This window comes from Pan paniscus, chromosome 8 (genome assembly GCF_029289425.2).
Source record: "Pan paniscus chromosome 8, NHGRI_mPanPan1-v2.0_pri, whole genome shotgun sequence".
Taxonomy (NCBI): Eukaryota; Metazoa; Chordata; class Mammalia; order Primates; family Hominidae; genus Pan; species Pan paniscus.
In genome coordinates, this window is record NC_073257.2 from 130,725,613 (window position 1) to 130,748,745 (window position 23,133).

Consider the following 23,133-nt stretch of genomic DNA (forward strand, 5'->3'; position numbering starts at 1 on the left):
TGCGGCGTTTGGTTTTCTGTCCTTGCGATAGTTTGCTTAGAATGATGGTTTCCAGCTTCATCTATGTCCCTGCAAAGGACATGAACTCATCCTTTTTTATGGCTGCATAGTATTCCATGGTGTATATGTGCCACATTTTCTTAATCCAGTCTATCATTGATGGACATTTGGGTTGGTTCCAAGTCTTTGCTATTGTGAATAGTGCCACAATAAACATATGTGTGCATGTGTCTTTATCGTAGAAGGATTTATAATCCTTTGGGTATATGCCCAGTAATGGGATTGCTGGGTCAAATGGTATTTCTATTTCAGGATACTTGAGGAATCTCCACACTGTCTTCCACAATGGTTGAACTAATTTACACTCCTACCAACAGTGTAAAACTGTTCCTATTTCTCCACATCCTCTCCAGCATCTGTTGTTTCCTGACTTTTTAATGATCACCATTCTAACTGGCGTGAGATGGTATCTCATTGTGGTTTTGATTTGCATTTCTCTGATGACCAGTGATGATGAGCATTTTTGCAGATGTCTGTTGGCTGCGTAAATGTCTTCTTTTGAGAAGTCTCTGTTCATATCATTTGCCCACTTTTTGATGGGTTTTTTTTTCTTGTAAATTTGTTTAAGTTCTTTGTAGATTCTGGATATTAGCCCTTTGTCAGATAGGTAGATTGCAAAAATTTTCTCCCATTCTGTAGGTTGCCTGTTCACTCTGATAATAGTTTCTTTTTCTGCATAGAAGCTTTTTAGTTTAATTAGATCCAATTTGTCTATTTTGGCTTTTGTTGCCATTGCTTTTGGTGTTTTAGTCATGAAGTCTTTGCCAATGCCTATGTCCTGAATGGTATTGCCTAGGTTTTCTTCTAGGGTTTTTATGGTGTTAGGTCTGACATTTAAGTCTTGAATCCATCTTGAGTTAATTTTTGTATATGGTGTAAGGAAGGGATCCCGTTTCAGCTTTCTACATATGGCTAGCCAGTTTTCCCAGCACCATTTATTAAATAGGGAATCCTTTCCCCATTGCTTGTTTTTGTCAGGTTTGTCAAAGATCAGATGGTTGTAGATGGTGGTGTTAATTCTGAGGCCTGTGTTCTATTCCATTGGTCTATATATCTGTTTTGGTACCAGTACCATGCTTTTTTGGTTACTGTAGCCTTGTAGTATAGTTTGAAGTCAGGTAGCATGATGCCTCCACCCTTGTTCTTTTTGCTTAGGATTGTCTTGGCTATGTGGGCTCTTTTTTGGTTCCATATGAACTTTAAAGTAGTTTTTTTCCAATTCTGTGAAGAAAGTCAGTGGTAGCTTGATGGGGATAGCATTGAATCTATAAGTTACTTTGGGCATTATAGCCATTTTCATGATACTGATTCTTCCCATCCATGAGCATGAAATATTATTCCATTTGTTTGTGTCCTCTTTTATTTCGTCGAGCAGTGGTTTGTAGTTCTCCTTGAAGAGGTCCAGAAATTGATAAATTCCTGGACACATACACCCTCCCAAGACTAAACCAGGAAGAAGTTGAATCTCCGAATAGACCGATAACTGGTTCTGAAATTGAGGCAATAATTAATAGCCTACAAACCAAAAAACGTCCAGGACCAGACAGATTCACAGCCAAATTCTATCAGAGGTACAAAGAGGAGCTGGTACCATTCCTTCTGAAACTATTCCAATCAATAGAAAAAGAGGGAATCCTCCCTAACTCATTTTATGAGGCTAGCATCATCTTGATACCAAAGCCTAGTAGAGACACAACAAAAAAAGAGAATTTTAGGCCAATATCCCTGATGAACATCAATGTGAAAATCCTCAATAAAATACTGGCAAACTGAATCCAGCAGCACATCAAAGAGCTTACTCACCACGATCAAGTCGGCTTCATCCCTGGGATGCAAGGCTGGTTCAACATATGCAAATCAATAAACGTAATCCATCACATAAACAGAACCAATGACAAAAACCACATGATTATCTCAATAGATGCAGAAAAGGTCTTCCACAAAATTCAACAGCCCTTCATGCTAAAAACTCTTAATAAACTAGGTATTGATGGAATGTATCTCAAAATAATAAGAGCTATTTATGACAAACCCACAGCCAATATCATACTGAACGGGCAAAAACTGGAAGCATTCCCTTTGAAAACCGGCAAAAGACAAAGATGCCCTCTCTCACCACTCCTATTCAACATAGTGTTGGAAGTTCTGGCCAGGGCAATCAGGCAGGAGAAAGAAATAAAGGGTATTCAATTAGGAAAAGAGGAAGTCAAATTGTCTCTGTTTGCAGATGACATGATTGTATATTTAGAAAACCTCATCGTCTCAGCCCAAAATCTCCTTAAGCTGATAAGCAACTTCAGCAAAGTCTCAGGATACAAAATCAATGTGCAAAAATCATAAGCATTCCTATACACCAATAATAGAGAGCCAAATCATGAGTGAACTCCCATTCACAATTACTACAAAGAGAATGAAATACCTAAGAATCCAACTTACAAAGGTTGTCTCATCTTAAGAAATTTCCACAGCCTCTCCAACCTGCAGCAACCACCACCCTGACCATCAACACTGGTCATCAGCCAATGTTACCCACAGCAGCCATCAGCCATCAGTCTCATGTAGTCATCAACATTGAAGTAAGACCCTCTACCAGCGAAAAGATTACAATTCACTGAAGGTGCTCATTAGCATGTTTTAGCAATAAAGTTGCTATTTATTATATTAACACATTAAATTACAACATTATAATAATAACACTACTTAAGATATGTGAATTTTTGTAGACATAATGCTATCGAATACTTAATAGACTACAGTATAATATAAGCATAACTTTTATATACACCAGGAAACCAAAAAGTGTGTGTGACTAGTTTTATTTCAATATTCATTTTATTATAGTGGTCTGGAACTGAACCTGCAATATCTCTGAAGTATGTCTATACTTACTGTTTTAAGCTACTGAGTTGAGGGTTTTTGTTAACATTATTGTACAAATAGATAACTGACACTGCCTAAACTCTTTCTAGGAACTTATCCCATGGAGCTCATTAGACAGACATGCAAACGTGTGAATAAAGATTTCTCTTACAGTGTTGTTTACGATCATTTTTTTAAAAACTTTTTTGAAACAATCTAGATTCTCAATAATAGATTGGCTTTTTTAAAAAAATTAAGACTATACAATGGAATGTCAGCCATTAAAAAAGGTAATGCTTATCAATATTTATTGACATGAAAAGATACTTTATGTTAAATGGAAAATACAGACTGCAAAATAGCTTTTAAGGTTTGATCTATTTTTGTCAAATTTGAGAGAGAGAGAGAGACATGCACCAAAATACTAACAGTAACTAGCTTGAAGAAGTTAGGTGTTTTTACTTCTTTATCCTATTCTGCATTGTGTGAATTTTTTAAATGACTATGTAATATATTTACAGACAGGAAAAAAGTGGAACTGTCACCTAGGAAACTTATCTCTCTTTTATATAAAAACATGGACTTTGAGTCCTTAGAAACCCTGCCTCCTCCACCACCCCCTGCCGATTCCCCTGCTACCAACTCCTGTAATGGAATCTGACTGACCTTGGCGTTGCTCTTCTCGCTGGCCCAGCAGAATCAAATCCATGCTGTATGTGTGTGGCGGGGATGGGGAGCACCAAGCCCCAGGGAGGCCTTTGTGCAGATGCCAAGGAATAAGTTTCCCTTCCCAGCTGTCTGCAAACAGAGCAAAGAAATTACCCATGAAACCAACTCCAGCCATGTTAGGAAAAAATCCTTCCATCCAAGTCATAATATTTTTAGAGTGAGATTTACTTTACAATATTTTAATAACTGCAGCATGGTGACTGGAAGTCCTTTGTAGCTGGTCTCCGGGGCCTTCCTGGGACGTTGCACTTAATGAGGTTTATAATTCAATATAACTACATCTGCATCTTTAATTATGCCTAACATTTAATCTTCATTGCTGCACTTGAATTGGAAGAGCTAAAATTAGGCCTGCTTTAGTTTAATCTGATAATAAACATCCATGACATTTAGAGAAAAATGTACTCATTTCATTAGAGTGGCCGAAACATTTGCCATTTGCCTGAACTGAACAAATACTCTCAACAGCCCATCCAACTGTAACAAAGAACATTGTTTTAAACAATTCCCTTGTAGACTCCTGGAACTCTAGAGCTGACAAGGACCTTGGAGGTTAAGTAGTCCAATATCACCATTTTGCCAGTGAGGGCACTAAGGCCCACAGAGGTTAAGTCATTTGTCCAAAGTCACACAGCAAATTAGCAGGTATTACAGGAAACAGAACCCAAGATTCTTTTTATTTTTTTAAGAGTAAAGTGATAGCAAGTTTATTAAGAAAGTATAGGAATAAAAGAATGGGAATAAAAGAATGGCTACTCCATCCGCAGAGCACCAGGATTCTTAAGTCTCTGGCCAAAACAGTCTTTGTCATTCTTCTACTGCCAACCTGGGACATCATTTTTTGATGGCTAAGTCTCCCTCTGAGCAACCATCACCTCCCTTTTTTTTTATGGAATTCAGACAGGATGTCATTCAAGTGCCTATATTGAGCCTCACAGCCTGACCCCAAATGCAAACTAATAAAAAAAATAAAAGGCAAGATGTTAAAAGACACACCGTCATTAAAACCAAGATAAACAACTCCGTGAACCAAAACCCAAGTAAATAAAGCATAAAATGGGCTGCCGAAGCTTGAGCCTATTTGGCTGCAGGTTAAAAAGGAGACAGAGAACCTGTTTGAGCTTTGATTTAACCTGGGCAGTGGCTGAAAAAAAAAAAACCTGCTACTGACCACTGCCACGGGGGACCATTTGTCTGAACCTGATTACATAGAAAGAATAGAGAGGTCAGAGGGAGCAGACAGTTTCTCCAACAACATCTGGGCCAAGCTGCCCACTGAATTAGTGACAGGGACTGCACATCCCTGGGAAGGCAAAGGGGAAGGGGGAAAGGAGAGAGAGGGAAGGAGAGAAGGAGGGAGAAAGGAAGGAGAGAAAAAGCAAGGAATTAAATAGACACCACTGAAAATCAAATTGCTGACATGTAAGAAAGCTTTGAGATAATCACACTACTGCAGAGGAAATATATGCAGAGATTAGAGCAATTAGAACATAACAGCTATTTTTTTTCAATGATCTAACACAGAATAGCTGGTACCTTTGAAGTAGAGAACTGTCATGGTTAATGTTACGTGTCTACTTGTCTAGACTATGGTGGCTAAAAAGTTTGATTAACACCCATCTAGATGTTGCTATGAAGGTATTCTTTAGATGTGGTTAACTTTTAAATCAGTAGACTTTTAGTAAACAGAATACTCTCATCTGTAATCCAATGTGGGTGGGCCTCAACCAATCAGTTGAAGACCTTAAAAGAAAAAGACTGATGTCCTTCAAGGAAGAAGGAATTCTGCCTTCCGACTGCCTTTAGATTTGAGGCTGCCACGTTAGCTCTTCCTGGGTCTCCTGCCTGCCTAGATTTTGGACTTGCCAACTCCCACCATTGCGTGAGCCAATTCCTTAAAATCTCCCTCTTTCTCCATATATTTATTTATATTTATTTTTGTATTTGTATTTATATTTAGTTTTGTTTCTCCAGAGGACCCTGACTAATACAAAAACTCAAGAAAATTTTTAAACAATGTGTTCACATTCACGTGGTTGAAAAATCACATATGTGATAAGACAAAAGGAAAAGGGAAATTTTTAAATTTTTTAACAGAAAATTACAAAATAAAATAAAAAGTATATTCAGAAGGATAATTCAGAGAGGATTCCCCCAAAATGAAGGAATCACTAAATCTGACCATTGAGAGGGCATACCATGTAACAAATAAAAATGATACTGAATGCTCAATATTAAGGCATATCCTGCTGAAGCCATTGAACTTGAAAATAAAGTACTTTCTTCAGTACAATGACAATTAATACACATTGAAGGAATGGCATAATTAGACAATGACAATTTGCAAACCATCATAACGATAATTGACTCAGGCAAGAATCATTAGCAGAGGCTAAAACTTGTGGGTGAAAATTTCAGGATGAACAAGATATTGTCATAGTCTCAAAATACCTCCCCACAAAATACCAATTTCCTACAAAGGTGAAAATAGCAACCATGAAAGTGGAGAAGCCCAGCAGACACCACCGTAACCAAGTAACCAAAGTTATTGTCAGAAGCCATGGCGCAAGGAACACAGCACTGCTATGTGACTCATTCCACTTCTCTAGGCTTGCTATTTTGTCGTTAACCCATTCTCACCTGTGAAGCCATCTACTGTCTGCTTCACACTATCTTGGACTGTCAGCTTTTAGGAGGCAGGGATTGGTCTGCTTAATTTATCCTGAAGGAGCTGGGCAAGAGGCAGATGTTTCCGACCTCATATAGGTGCACCTCAGAAGGGCCTTTACACCCAATCCTTTATTTGACCCTCACAACCTGAAAGCTAAGTCAAACAGGTTTTCCTCTCATTTCTACAAATGCAAAAACAAAGGCTCAGAGAGGTGAAGCCACCTGCCCAAAGTCACACAACTAGCAAGTGGTCAAGCCCAGATATCCTGGCTCCAACAAGATGCTGCAGTAGACACTGTGGTTGATGCCTCAACATCCATCCCAGCCCTGTCCCTCTGTGTGGCCACAGTTATTTCAGGGACTGGCCCTGCCTCCAGATGGGCCTCACTTAGTCAATATGAATTATGGAATCCCATCCCTCTTCATCAGGTATTGGATCAAAAGCCCAGCCTGAGCCAATCTGCATGTGCCACCTACCTTGTCCCAGGAATTGGTTCTTGCCAATAAGACATAAGAAGTCTGCTGGCCGGGCACAGTGGCTCACGCCTGTAATCCCAGCACTTTGGGAGACCGAGGCGGGCGGATCACAAGGTCAGGAGATCGAGACCATCCTGGCTAACATAGTGAAACCCCATCTGTACTAAAAATACAAAAAAATGAGCCAGGCATGGTGGCGGGCGCCTGTAGTCCCAGCTACTCAGGAGGCTGAGGCAGAAGAATGGCATGAATCTGGGAGGCAGAGCTTGCAGTGAGCCGAGATCGCGCCACTGCACTCCAGCCTGGGCAACAGTGCAAGACTCCATCTCAAACAAACAAACAAACAAAAGACATAAGTAGTCTGCTGAGGGCTTTTAGGGAATTTTTCTTTACTATTAAAGGACAAGATTAGACCAGGCGAGGTGGCTCACACCTGAAATCCTACCACTCTGGGAGGCCAATGTGGGCAGATTGTGTGAACTCAGGAGTTTGAGACCCGCCTAGGCAACAGCAAAACCCCATCTCTACAAAAAATATAGAAATTGGCTGAGCATGGTCGTGCATGCCTGTAGCCCCAGCTACTCAGGGGGCTGAGGTGGGAGGATTGCTTGAGTCTGGGGGAGGGAGGTTGCAGTGAGCCAAGAATGTGTCCCTGCACTCCAGCCTGGGTGACAGAGCAAGACCCTGTCTCACACACACACACACACACACACACACAAAAAGCCAGTTTTTGCAGTTCTTAATTCCCACCAAAATTAAATATGCGTATATTGAAAAAAAAAAAAAGCAAGATTAGGAAGTTTCTCCATCTTTCTAGAATGAATGAGGAAGAAGATAGCCCCGCTGGCTGCTGGCAGCAAATCTACAACGAAGTGGTTCTAAAATGAAGTGGATGCTCTGGCTGGCAGAAGAGAGAGGCAGAAAGAACTAGGTATCCTTGATGGCCTCATGAAGCTCAGTGTCACACAATCTTGAAGCCCACCCTACCTGTGAGCGTCCACTCAGGTAAGGCCACAAAGTTCCTTAACCTTTCAGCTGGGTCAAGTTGGCTTATTTGTTAATTGCAGCTAAAAGCATCCCACTGGACGCAGCACCCTCTCCCTCCCAGCAGCTTGGCATTAGGGAGCCCAGCATCCTGAAAATCCCACTGAGCTCCCAGGAAATAGTAATATCTGCCTCACCAGCCCCACATTGCCCCATCTTCCCCAGTGGCTGTTTGCCAACTTTATTGCATCAAATCTATTGAAGTTTTTGTTGTTGTTGTTTTAACTTCGCAGGGAAGGCTGTTCTATGGTACTGTGAGTCATCCTGGGAAGCAGCAGCCCTAGTGCTAAGGCAGGATGCGGATCAGTCTGTTCCAGTACCCACCTCCCCTCTCTCCTCCCCCGCAAAGGGCAGTTTTCCTCTGGAATCCATGCACATGCAATTTATTTCTAACTGCTCCAGCAGGTTCCAATCCTGTTGCTTGCTGCTTCTAGTTATTCACTTGGAATCAGAGCTGCTGGAAAGTCAAAATTAGCCTCATTCTACCAGTATGAAATAGAAACACAGAGGCAGTCCCTTGGCTTTAGGGAGGCAAGAATCTAGAATTTTTCTTATCTCTCTGTGAATACCAGAGCTGAGGGTTACATGGGTCTATGATTACACAGTCATTTGGAAATTGTGCAAGTTGGAAGCAGCACTGTCATTGACTTCCTGTTAAGAGGAGGCAGCAGGAGAAGCCTTCCAGAGAGGGACACAGGGCAGCCATCTGGTTGGAAGTCATTGTGCTTACATAAGTTGTCTGTTCACTTAAGGAGGCAAGGGTTAGGCAGGCTGCAAGGCAAGGAGTGTGAATGACCCTAAGCCATGCTTGACACCATGCATTAATGATGTTTTTTATCTTCGGTAGTTTATAAAGCTTTGACATCCTGAGGCCTTGCTAATCCTGGAGAGACTCCCCTTCCAGGGCTAGCTAATTTCTAGAGATAGTAAACAACTTGCCTGCCAACATATCTTTCATATACAAACCAACCAATCCAAAACCTGTATCCCCAACCACTTCCTTTATCTAACTCTCACACACCAAGACCATATTTTCCTTGCCCTAAATCACCCCAGGACCAAGTAACAGACTACTGGAGACCATTCCTATAGCCCAGAACCCGCAGACATTATTCAAACTCTCTAATTCTAAGCTTGCTCAAACTTGCCAATCCTGCCTCACCCATCCCTTCCCACGGAATCCCCAATAAGGTCTATGGGTCATGCCCTCTCTTCATTCTTTCTGCCTCATGACCAACTCTGGTGCTTTTGCATGTGGCCCTGCATGGCACAGCATGCCCCCTTCTCTTGGGAACTGTAATAAACTCCTTTCAAGGCATATTTCTCTATGTCTGTCATCTTACCATACCTAATTAAAACAAAATCCTAGATCCTTTGTTGTTTTTGCTTATTTTTTATTTGTTTGTTTTAGAGACAGGGTCTCACTCTGTCACGCAGGCTAGAGTACAGTGGCATGATCATAGCTCATTGAAGCCTCGACCTCCTGGACTCAAGTGATCCTCCTGCCTCAGCCTTCTGAGTAGCTGGGACTACAAGCACGTGCCACCATATCTGGCTAATTTTTTTTTTCCTTTTAATTACATTTATTTTAATGCTGAATTTACTCCCGTGCCATAAGTTTTTGTTTCTTCAGTTTCTTCTGGGATATCTTTTTCTTCTGGGCAACCTCCTCTTCTGGTTTAGGAACAATCTGTTCCTTTTCCGTAAGGATCATCTCAATGTGGCAGGGAGAGCTCATGTATGGGTTAATCCGACCATGAGCTCTGTAGGTCCGGCGGCGCATCTTAGGTGCTTTGTTCACTTGGATATGCTCAATGACCAGAGAATCTACATCTAAACCCTTAAGTTCAGCATTACTCTCTGCATTTTTAAGCATGTGTAGCAAAAATTCAGCACTCTTTTTGGGCCACCGACCTTGTGTCCAGCCCCACTGCTTGGCCTGCGCACACCTGCCAACTCCACCATTGTAACGTAGGAATGGTACACACTGTTTCTGTAAAGTGACATCTTTCAGATACTTCGTGGCTTTTCATATATGTATACCCTTGATGGCCTGAGCAGTTTCACGGTGTTCTTAAAGTGAACACGAAGATTGGAACCTCTTGATTTGCATCATTTCGTGGGGTTCTCCGGGTCAAGTGAATAGCGAACCATTTTCACAGATTACCTCAGGCTGCTTAGGGAAAGAGCATTTTTTTTTTTTTTTTTTTTAGAGCTAGGGCCTCACTATTTTGCCCAGGCTACTGGTCAACTCCTGGTGTCGGGCCTCATCCTCCCAAAGTGCTGGAATTACAAGTGTGAGCCACTATGCCTGGTCCCGGGTACATTTTAAAACCCACCACCACCTATAACTTACTCTGAGCTAGACATGTTTGGATGCATTATCTTAGGTCATTTCTACCACACTGCAAAGTAGAAACTATTAGCTCCATGTTACCTGTGAGAAAGTGAAGCTTGGTAAGCTAAGTAACTTGCTGATGTTGGTTGACAAGGAAATACTGATCATGAGCTAAGGGTGACACAGCAGACTTCTTTTTACAGAGATATAAGAAATTTTAAAGATATTGGTGTGTAGTGGGGGAGTTGGATACCGGTGATCAAAAGTAAAATAAGTTTTATTTTAGAAGAGAAATGTATTAGGCTTAGTTAGTGGACATGAAATATACTGTGAGTATATTCAAAGGAGATACTGGGGAAACCTGACATAATAACTAGAAAATAACTGACGGCACTACATCAAATCTCTTGAGTTTTTGTTTACATTCCTTCAACCTCAAGAGGAGTTAAGCCAAGACAGAATGCAGCCAAGTGGGGCAGAATTTCCAGCTCAGACTGAACTCTGCAGCCTACCTCCTCTCTAGGGTATCCCAGATACAAGACATGCTGGCCGTCCCCAGCATGTTAATGATATAATGAGAAAAGCCACATGCAAGAAGTAAATAGTACTGAGAGGAAGAGCAACGTGCGGCCTTACTCCTTGCTACTCAAAGTTTGGTCTGTGGACCAGCAGCATTAGCATCACCTGGGAAATTATTAGAAATGCAGAATCTCAGACTCTGTCGCAGACTTCCTGAATCTGCATGTTAACAAGATCCCTGGGTAATTCACATGCATGTTGCAATTTTAAAAGTTCTGGCCTTTGTAGTTCCACCCTTAGGAATGAGGGGAGTTGGGGAAATGATTCACATGTGGGTGAAGGATGAGATCAGACAGAAATGGTCTTAAGCTATAAATTAAAGGGCTGGTACTGAGACTGCACACTTGGTAGTTTGAGGGTGCCACAGACCTAATGTAGCTCCCACTGCTTTGGTCATAGTTAGGTTATCAGAGTATTGCCAGTTTGAGCTGGATAATTATTTGTCATGGGAGCTGTCCTATGAACTGTAGGAGGTTTAATAGCATTCCTGGCCTCCAACCACTAGATTCCAGGAGTGCTCACCATCCCCTATCACTCCATACCCCAACCTCCAGTTATGACAACCAAAGTTATCTCCACACATTGCCAAATGTTCTGAGGCAGACAGAAGGGAGAGGGTATGTGTACAAAATCACCCCCCTCAATTGAGAACAACTGAGGTAGATAAAGCACGTTTCATGAATTCATGTGGCCTCACCTGTTCTACCTGGGACCATCAGTTATGGGAGAAGATCCCAGGGCTGGGAGATAGTGGAATTTGTGTGTGGTCAGGGTATGAATTTGCTGCTGCAATTGTATTCCAGCTCTCTGCTGCCATCAGAAGAGAGGAGAGCCCCCAAAGGGATAGAAGGAAGGTCAACAATAATTTAGTGGGATGCCAGGATAAAAAGTCATTTCTCTGGCTTCTAAGCCCACGTTACTTCCATTGTACCATGCCACTCCAAGTCAGGAGTAGTGGGAAGTGCTCTGGACCGTGAGCTATGAGATGTAGGTGTTAAGGCCAGCTCAGTCCTTATCGGCTATTTGTCTTTGGATGAGCACTTCTATCTATGGGCCACGGTTTCCTCTTTCAGGTTGGCCAAGATATTACCCTTCCAGTTTTGTCATTCCATGAAAATCCTAGAAATGATAAGAGTCATATCCATCAACTTCACAAGGCTGAATTTCCTAGTGGAAAACACAGATATAGACAAGATATAGTTGGCTGATCTTCAGCTCCCAGCTAGGCTGAGAAGAGACAAGTCCCCAGGAGGATCAAGCAGCCCAAGAGAGAAGTCTCACCATGTAATAACCTGGTCCAGTGGAGAAAATGGGCAGCGTGAGCAAGCCTCAATCAAGGCAGATACTGCTTTCATCTGAAACAGGGGAATGTGGATGGATGGTTGCCCAAGACCTTTCCGGATTGGATATTCCTTGACTCTAAGGCTGTGGAAATGACTCCTCTCTTATGGCCCATTCAGATGGAGAACACTGAGTCTCAGTAACCAAATGATTCCCAAGCCTAGAGTCCTCTTCAAATTATTTTCCAGAACTTAAATAAAACTGGGCCTCTTCTAGGCCTGTCTCAGTTCAGGGCTGCATCCAAAGAAACCCAGATCCATTTCCTTAATGCTTTGGAAAGAAACAAGTCCATATAAAAGTTCTCTTGATGAAGCAGCAAAAGGGAAGTTACATCACATAGCACATACCAAGCCTACCTAAAAATAATTTACATTCTCTCCTCCTAAACCCTCTCCTCAATATACCTCCTAGCCTACCTTCTGCCATGGCCAACCTGGCCTTAACAGCAATTATTTTTACCTCTATTGCCTCCCCAGCTAGCCTGTCCTATGCAGAGCCTTCCAGATTGCCTCCAGCTTCTATCATTCCCCTCTCCACTACTCACCCTGAATAGCACCACAAATCCCTGCAATTGGCTCTATCCATGAGAAACAGATTTGGTTGCATGAATCAGAAAACTAAAATTATTAGTGGCTTAACCACTCAAGGTCTTAGTCTCACATATCAGAAGTCTGGAAGTTATTAATTCAGGGTTTGTGTAGTAGTTCCCTCATACCTCCCACTCTCTTTTCTGCCACATCTAGGTGCGGTCTCTGTTACCAGGTCTAGGAGGGCTGCTGTAGCACCAGTCATAGTGTATGTTTCCAGCCTCAGAAATGAGAGAAGGGGATGAGAGGGCACATAGCCACCTTTAAGGACACTTTACAGAGTTTTGCTGATGTTTAAAATGTAGAAGAATGAAAAGGCTTTCGATCTTATAGTACAAACAAGAAAAACATGGACACAATAACTATACTTTCCTATGAGTCTAGCAAAGAGTGAAGTACGCAAGCCTTGATGAACTGAATTCCAGTAAGTAATGAGACCTTAATAGGTGAAAAGAGGGCCATGGCAGCTTTCCTACCTGAGAAAGGTTGGGAAGCTGGTTTGGCTCCGTGGGGCATGTTATACAGGGAGAGATTTTCTAGCAATGAGGAGGAATCAGCCTAACCTTAGTTGACTATGTGTCAATCAAGGTCATTTCCTGGTACAGAACCAGGGATATTTCTCATGGGTTTGACCTTACTCAAAATGGGGAGCTGGTAGAACAGTTCACATTAATGGTTGCCTCTGCAACTAGTGTTCAGTCTAAAATCAGTAGAGGTCAGTCAGACTGGCAGCAGAAAGGAAAACTGAATGTGGATAAAGACAAGGGCAAACTGGAATCACAAGGATGCACTAGGACCCATGAAGACAGCTGAAACCCATAAGGGCAAACTGGAATACACATCTGTCACTCACTCTTTCCAAAGTTAATCCTGTGGATCATCTACTGAAAAAGCTAACATGCTTTACTTTAGAGGTACACGTGCAGTTGACTCACAACTCAGAGAAGATGAAAGGGATCTCCTGGGAGATAGAGAATCTGGGGATCAGCTGCTGCCCCATACCTGTTAGTATTCTTGGTACTCCCATTGACCTTCAGAATATAAAATAATATAGCTGCAGCTTTATTTCTATCTTCCAAGTTTTATGCAAAATGTCTCTTGTGGTCTAAACTAATCCAGAAGCACAGGAAAGGAAATTCTGGAAAACATAGCTTCAGTCTAGCCAAATTTGTGAAATATAGAGGTATCACAGATTGTAGGCTGACAGGATGGGGTGGAATCTGGAAGAGCCCCAAATACAAAAATAAATTGCTCAGAGCAGCAATTCTCCCCCTACAAAAAATTTTGCCAAGAAAGGGGTCATGAAGTAAGGGCAGGTAAGCAGAGATAAAACATTTAGTTCCACTCAACCTCATGGTGATTGAATTTTGGGGCCCTGAGGAGTTGAATGCAAAGTGAATCAAAAATACCTGAAACTGCAATCCAACCTCCCCTGAGTCAAATATTGACCCTTCCCTGTAAGACAAGAGGAGTAAGTCTGCACTCTCTGGAAAACAAATGAAACAAACAAAAAATGTTATACTTCAGTCTCCACAATAAATAATTATGAAATGTGCTAAAAAGCAAGAACATGTAACCAAAAGTCAGGAAAATCAACAGTCAATAAAAGCAGATCCACGGATTAATTGTTGGAGTTGACAGACAAGAAATTTAAATCAACTGTTATAAATATGTTAAATAAGTTATGGGAAAAGAGGAATATAACGGCTGAATAGATCAGTAATTTCAAGATAAAAATTGAAAAAAATAAAAGTTAAAAAAGAACCAAATAGAAATTCTAGAACTGAAAAATAATAATATATTATGGGATTTATGACAAATTTAAAAGTTAAATATAACCACAATAGCACAAAATATGGGAGGGGAGTAAAGGTTCTTACATTATTCATGAACTCAAGGTAGACTATGATAAATTAAGGATACACAGTTAATCCCTAGTAAAATCATTATAAAAGTATTAAGAGATATAGCTAAAAGCCAAATAGAATATATGACATAAAATATAAAATACACTTGCTTAATCCAAAAGAAGACAGAAAAGAAGGAACAAAAAACAGAACTTAAAGGAAAAAAATAACAGAATGGTAAACTTAAACATAACCATATCAATAATTGTATTACATGTAAATGGATTAAACACTCCTATTAAAAAGTAGAGCCTGTCAGACTAGATACACAAGCAAGACCAAACTATATGTTGCCTACTAGAGACAAACTTTAAATACAAATATAAATGTAAAAAGATAGAAAAAATATACCATGCAAAAATTAATAAAGATGCTGAAGTGGCTATAATATTAGTCAAAGTAGACTTTATAATAAAAATATTACCAGAATTAAAGGTAGAATTAATGATAAAAAGTCAATGCATTTAAAATACGTAACAATCTTCAATGCATATATACCTAATAACTTCAAAATGCCTGTGGCAGAAATTAACAGAACTAAAAAGGAGAAATAGACAAATCCAAAAGTATAAAAGGATATTTTCATATCACATTCTCAGAAATTCATAGAATAAGTAGACAAAATATCAGTAGAAACATATAAAATCTGAATAACACTATTAACCAACTTGGCCTAATTGTCACTTACAAAATATACTAAGCCATGATACAAGTCTGAAAAAATGTTAAATGACCAAGGTAATTTATATGATTCCCTAATCAAATGTAAATTATAAATCAATAATTTAAAAATTTAGAATATTCTTAAATATCTGGAAATTAAACAACACTCTTCTAAGCAATCCATAGGTCAATAAGGAAATCACAAGAGAAACTGAAAATAGTTCTAATGGATAATAATGAAAACACAACTTACCAAAATCTATGGTATGTAGCTGAAGCAGTATTAGAAATTTATATTCTTAACTGGTTATAGTATAGAAGAAAGATTTCAAATCAATAATCTAAGCCTCCAATTTAATAAGCTAGAAAAATAAGAGTAAAAATGCAAAATAAGTAAATAGAAGAACATTAAAAGTAAAAATTAGTGAAATAGAAAACACATGAAAAAGAGAGAATATCAGTAAGACCAAAAGTTGATTCTTTGACTAGATTAAAACTGATCAACCTTAGCAAAGCTAATCGAGAAAAAAAGAAAAAATTACCAATATTACAAATTAAAAAAAGCATTACTACAGATCCTATGTACACTAAAAGGATAATAAAGTAATAATATTAATAACCTTATGTCAGATTTTTACTTTTTAGAGTAAATGGACACATTCCTTGTAAAATACAACTTATCAAAACTGACAGAAAAAACAGAAAATCTGAAAAGCCATATATCTGTCCAAAAACATGAAGTTGTAATTGAAAATCTTCCCATAAAGAAAACTCCAGGCCCAGATGGCTTCCTTGGTAAATTTTCTTCCAGGAAAAAATATTTAAGGAAGAAATAACATTAATCTTACAAAAATTATTCCATAAAATAGAAGAAGGAACATTTACTAAATCATTTTTATGGGGTCTGTACAATCTTTTTACTAAAACAAAGATGTCATAAGAAAAGACAATTACAGACTAATATCCCTCATGAATATAGACACAAAGATCCTTAACAAAATTTTATCAATCTATAAAAGGGATAATACATTATGACTAAGTGGGGTTTATTTCAGGAATACAACATCAGTTTAACATATAAACATAATGAATCAATGCAATGCACCACATTTACAGAATAAAAGAGAAAAGTCAATGATCATCACAGCAGTCACAGACAAAGCATATAACAAAATTCAATACAAATTTTCTAAAACAACAAAACCAAAAACAAACAAAACTCTAAGCAAAATATACATACAAGAAAACTTCCTTAATCTTCTAAAGGATAGTTACAAAAATCTTACAGCTAACATCATACTTAATGGTGACATATTGAATGCTTTCTTTCTGAGATTAGCAACAAGGTAAGGATATCTGCTCTCACCATTTCTATTCAATATTGTGCTGGAGTTTCCTAGACATTGAAATAACGCAAGAAAAAGAAATAAATAGGCAAGGCACAGTGGCTCACACCTGTAATCCCAGCATTTTGAGAGGCTGAGGTGGATGGATCACCTGAGGGCAGGAGTTTGAGACCAGCCAGGTCAACATGATGAAACCCTGTCTCTAATAAAAATATAAAAAATTAGCAGGATGTGGTGGCGGTCACCTGTAATCCCAGCTACTCAGGAGGCTGAGGCAGGAGAATCACTTGAACCCAGGAGGTGGAGGCGGAGGCTGCAGTGAGCTGAGATCACACCATTGTACTTCAGCCCAGACAACGAGAATGAAACTCCATCTCAAAAAAAGAAAGAAAGAAAGAGAGAAAGAAAGAAAAGAAAGGAAAGAAAGAAAGAAAGAAAGAAAGAAAGAAAGAAAGAAAGAAAGAAAGAAAGAGAAAGAAGAAAAGAAAAGAAATAATATAAGGATATAAGGTTTGGAACGAAGTAAAAGTATTTTTATTTGCAGGTGATGGTTGTTTACATGAAATCCACCTGAGAAATCACTAAAAAGTTACTAAAACTAACAAATGAATTTATCAACATCTTAGGATAAACAGGCCATATATAAATATTGGCTGAATTTCTACATACTAGGAGCAAATAATTGCAAAATGGAATTTAAAAAATATCTACAATAGAATTTAGAAAATACTTAAGGGCAAATTTAACAAAAAACCTGCAAAATCTGCACACTGAAAATTACAAACATTGCTGAGAAAAAAAATTTAAAGACCTAAAAAATGAAATTATATACCATGTTCATGGGTTATAAAGACTTGCTATGGTTAGGATATCAAGTTTTCCCAGATTCAAAACAATCTCAATGCAAATTCTATTTTTATAGACATTGAAAAACCCCCTCTAAAATTTGTATGGAAATAAATGCAAAGGATCTAAATTGGCCAAAATAATTTTGGAAAATTTTTTTTAAACTCACACTACTTGTATCTACAACTTAACAATAAAGCTACGATAATTAAATTGGTGTGGAATTGGCATAGAGACAAAAATACGAATGGAACAGAATAGAGTCCAGAAGTAGATCCAAATATATATTTTTTGATGAGACATTTTTTGATGAGACATTAAGGCAGTTTGTGGGGTGGGGGGTGGTTCAACAAATTATGCTGAAACAACCACCAGACATCCATGCAGGAAAAAATGAAGCTCAACCCCTACCTCATAGCATACACAAAAATTAATTTGAAACGGATCACAGACTTTAGTGTAAAAGCTAAAACTATAATGCTGCTAAGAGAAATCATTTGAATATTGCTTCACAAATTTGAGTTAGAGAAAGTTGACTTAAAGAGCACAAAAAAAGCATAAACCGTAAATGACAAAACTGATAACTTGTACTTCATCAAAATTAAAAGCTTCTGCTCTTTTGAAAAACACTGTTAAGCAACCCACTGACTGGAAGAAAATGCATGCAAAATATATTTCTGATAAAGGACTTGCATCCTTTATCAGAATACATAGGTAACTCTTGCAACTCAATCAGAAGAAAACACCCTCAGAAATTCAAATGAAGACATAACAACTAATACCACAGAAATAGAAAGAATCATTAGAAACTATTAGAAACAACTATACTCCAACACATCGGAAAACCTAGAAGAAATGTATAAATTCCTGGACATGTACAACATACTTACCAAGATTAAATCTTGAGGAAATAGAAAATCTGAACAAACCCATAATGGTAATGAGATCAAAGCCATAATAAAAAGTCTCCCATCAAAGAAAAGCTCATGATCTGATGGCTTCCCTGCTGAGTACTACCAAACACTTAAAGAACGAATGTCAATTCTACTAAACTCTTAAAAAAAATTGAAGAGGAGGGAATACCTCCAAACTCAGTCTACAAGGCCAGCATTACCCTGATACCAAAACCAGACAAGGACACAAGAAAAAAAGAAAACTATGAGCCAATCTCCCTCACGAACATAGACACTAAAATCCTCAACAAAATAGCAAACCAAATTCAACAACACATTAAAAAGATCATTCACCATGATCAAGTGGGATTCATCCCAGAGATGCAAGGATGGTTCAACATACACAAATCAATAAACATGATATATCACATAGACAGAACAAAAGATAAAAATCACATGATCATTTCAATAGATATTGAAAAAGCATTTGATAAAATTTAACATCCCTTTATGATAAAAATGCCCAACAAACTGGGTACCTCAAAAAAATAAAGACTATATATGGCAAACCCACAGCTAGTATCATACTGAATGGGAAAAAAATTAAAAGCCTTTCCTCTAAGATCTAGAACAAGACAAATGTGTCCACTTTCACCACTTTATTCATCATAAGACTGGAAATCCTAGCCAGGGCAACCAAACAAGAGAAAGAAATAAAGGTCATCCGAATTTAAAAGGAAGAAGTTATATTATTCTTTTTCACAGATGACATAATCTTATATTTAGAAAACCCTAAAGACTCCACCAAAAATCTGTTAGAACTGATCAATGAATTCAGTAAAGTTGGAGGATACAAAATCAACATACAAAAATCAGTAGCATTTGTATATGCCAAGAGCAAACAATCTGAAAAAGAAAACAAGAAATCAATTCCATTTATAATAGCTACAAAAAATAAGATATGCAGAAATAAACTTAACCAAAGAAATGAAAGATCTATACAAGGAAAAGTATAAAATTATCATGAAGAAATTGAATAGAATTCAAGAATATGGAAAGATATTCCACACTCAACAATGGAGAGAATATTGTTAAAATGTCAATACTACCCAAAGTGATCTACAGATTTAATGCAATCCCTATTAAAATGTCAATGACATTCTCCACAGAAACAGAAAAAAAAAATCCTAAAATTTATATGGAACCACATAAGACCCCAAATAGCCAAAGCAATCCTGAGCAAAAAGAAAAGCTGGAAATGTCACGCTACCAGACTTCAAAATATACTGCAATGCTATAGTAACCAAATCAGCATGGTACTGGCATAAAAAGACACATAGACCAATGGAGCAGAATAAAAACCCAGTAATATATCTACAAATCTATAGTCAGTTCATTTTCAACAAAGGCACTAAGAATATACATCGGAGAAAAAACAGTCTCTTCAATAAATGGTGCTGGGGAAACAGGATAAAACCGTATCAAGAATGAAACTAGGCCCTTATCTCTCACCATACACAAAAATCAAATCAAAATGGATTAAAGACTTACATCTAAGACCTGAAACTATGAAACTACTAGAAGAAAACATTGGAGAAATGCTCCAGGATGTTGTTCTGGGCAAAGATGTTTTGCATAAGACCTCAAAAGCACAGGCAACAAATGCAAAAATAGAAATTAAGATAAATCAACCTAAAAAAGCTTCTGCACAGCAAAGGAAACAATTAACAAAGTGAAGGGACAACCAACAGAATGGGAGAAAATATTTGCAAACTATTTATCTGACAAGAGATTAATAATCAGCATATATAAGGAATTCAAACAACAGCAAAACGCAAATAATTCAATTTTAAAATGGGCAAAAGATCTGAATAGACATTTTCAAAAGAAGACTTACAAATGGCCAGCAGGGTATGAAACATTGATCAACACCACAAATTATCAGAGAAATGCAGATCAAAACCACAAGGAGCTCCACCCCAGTTAAAATGGCTGCTATCAAAAAGACAGTGATTAGCAGATGCTGGCAAGGATGTAGAGAAAGGGGAACCCTTGTACACTGCTGGTGGGAATGTAAGTTAGTAAACCTCTATGGAAAACATTATAGGTATTCCTCAAAACCTAAAAACAGAGCTACCATATGATCCAGCAATCTCACTACTGGGTATACATCCAAAAGAAAGAAAAACAATATATCGAAGAGATATCTACACTCCTGCGTTAACTGCAGCACTATTCACAATAACCAAAATTTGGAATCAACCTAAATGTCCATCAGTGGATCAATAAAGACAATTTGGTATGCATGCACAATGGAATTTTATTCAGCCATAAAAAATAACAAAGTCTTCTCATTTGCAGCAACATGGGTGGTACTAGAGGTCATTATGTTAAGTAAAATAAGCCAAGCCAGGAAGGCAAGTATCACATGTTTTCACCCCTATATGGGAGCTAAGAAAGTGAATCTCATGAAGATAGAGAGTAGTTGGCTTCTTGGTTATCAGAGGCCAAGAAGTGGAGGGGGTGGGAGTAAATGAAGAGAGGTTGATTAATGGACACAAAAATACAGATAGATGGAGGAAATAAGACCTAGTACTCAATAAATCAGTAGAGTGACTGTAGTAAACAATAATCTGTTGTATATTTCAAAATAGGTAGCAGAGAATAATTTCAATATTCGCAGAATAAAGAAAAGATAGATGTTTAAGGTGATGAGAATCCTAATTACTCTGATTTGATTTTTACACATTATATGAATGTATCAAAATATCATATGTACCCCCAAAATATACACATCTATTATGTATCAATAAACAAGATACCCTAATAAAAAAGGAACAAAGATTTGAACAGATTTTCCATCCAAATAAGATATATGGATGGCAAATAAGCACAATGAAATATGTTCAACATTATTAGTCACAGGAAAATGCAAATTAAAGCCACACTTAGATGTCATTACATACCCATTAGAATAGCTAAAATTAAAATGACTGACAATGCTAAGTGTTGGTGAGAATATGAAGCAACTAGAACTCTTACACATCAATAGTGAGAATGTAAGATGGTACAACCTCTTTGGAAAATCTTACAGCAGTTTCTTGCAAAGTTAAACATATAGCCTAGTAATTCAAGTTCTACGTTTTTACACAAGCAAAATGAAAGAATGTGTCCACATTATACATAAATGTTCATAGATGCTTCATTCATAATAGCCCAAAACTGAAACCAATATACCAGTTGATGTGCCAATCATTAACTAGCAAATGTATAAACAAATTGTAGCACTTCCACAGAATGGAATATTATCTAGCTTTATAAAGAAAAAAATTTACTGATACATGCAATTACATAGGTAAAACTCAAAAACAGCATCCTGAATAAAAACATCAGATACAAAAGAGTACATATGATTCTATTCATTTGAAATTCTACAAAAGGCAAAACCATCACAGTGGCAAAAGCAGATCAGTGGCTGACTGGGGCAGGAATGGGAAGGAAAGATGAAGATTGGCTGCAAACAGGCATTTAGAGAACTTTTTGAGATTATGGAAATGTTCTATATTTTGCTTGCAGTGGTGATTATACAAGTATAAGTATTTGTGAAAACTCTCTGAACTCTACACTGAGAAATGGACACATTTTATTATATGTAAATTATGCCTCAATAACGTAGCTTTTCAAAAAATACACGCAGTCGAATTTTTCAATAGGCAAAAACTTAAAAACACCTAATGAAAGAATATGAATAGGTAATAAGCATATGAAAATATTCAACAGTACAGGAAGATGCAAATTAAAATGACAAGATACCAACATATACCCACTAGAATGGCTAAAATTAACAAGAGCTGCAATGCTAAATGTTGGTGAGCACATGAAGCAAGTGAAACTCTCATATGTTGCTGATAGGGTGTAAAATAGGACAAACACTTTGGAAATCTCTTTGGCAATTTCTTATAAAGTTAAACATACACCTACCCACTGATCCAGCAATTCCATCCCTAAGGGAAATAACAACACATGTCCAGGCCGGGTGCGGTGGCTCATGCCTGTAATCCCAGCACTTTGGGAGGCCGAGGTGGGTGGATCGCCAGAGGTTGGGAGTTCGAGACCAGCCTGACCAACATGGAGAAACCCTGTCTCTACGAAAATATAAAAAAATAAAAAAATAAAAAAATTAAAAAAATTCAGCCAGGTATGGTGGTGCATGCCTGTAATCCCAGCTACTCAGGAGACTGAGGCAGGAGAATCACTTGAACCTGGGAGGCGGAGGTTGCCATGAGCCGAGATCACACCATTGCACTCCAGCCTGGGCAACAAGAGCGAAACTCCATCTCAAAAACAAACAAACAAAAAATGTCCACAAAAAAGACCTGTACAAGGATGTTCACAGCAGCCTTATTCTAACAGTCCTAAACCAGAAACATCCAAACGTCCAGCAACAGGAAAATGAATAAAATATGACACATCTATACAATGAAACACTACTCCACGATAAAAAGAACAATAGATTCAAACAACAACATGGATTGATCTCACAGACATTGCATTGAGTGAAAGAAGCCAGATACCAAAGTGTATGTACCATAAAATTCCATTTCTATGAAGTTCAAGAACAGGCAAACTAATCTATATGCTAGAAATCAGGACAGTGGCTGGCCTGGGGTTAGGGGGTTGTCTGGATTGGGGCATGGTGGGATGATAATTGGAAATGGAAATGTAGGGAACTTTCTGGGATGATGAAAATGTTGTTTATCTTTATGGGAGTGTGTGCATTTGTCAAATTCCCTT

The 23,133-nt window shown here is 38.2% G+C and overlaps 1 long non-coding RNA gene and 1 pseudogene across 2 annotated transcripts in view; both read right to left on the reverse strand.

The window, feature by feature from the left end:
* Window positions 1-23,133, reverse strand: part of LOC134731152 (uncharacterized) — a 243,426-nt gene that overhangs the window by 78,019 nt on the left and 142,274 nt on the right. For both annotated transcript variants that reach the window (XR_010113286.1, XR_010113285.1), the window contains one exon: window positions 3,586-3,717. This is a non-coding gene — a long non-coding RNA (uncharacterized LOC134731152). The remainder of the gene's footprint in view (window positions 1-3,585; window positions 3,718-23,133) is intronic.
* Window positions 9,422-10,008, reverse strand: LOC100973466 (large ribosomal subunit protein uL22-like; annotated as a pseudogene).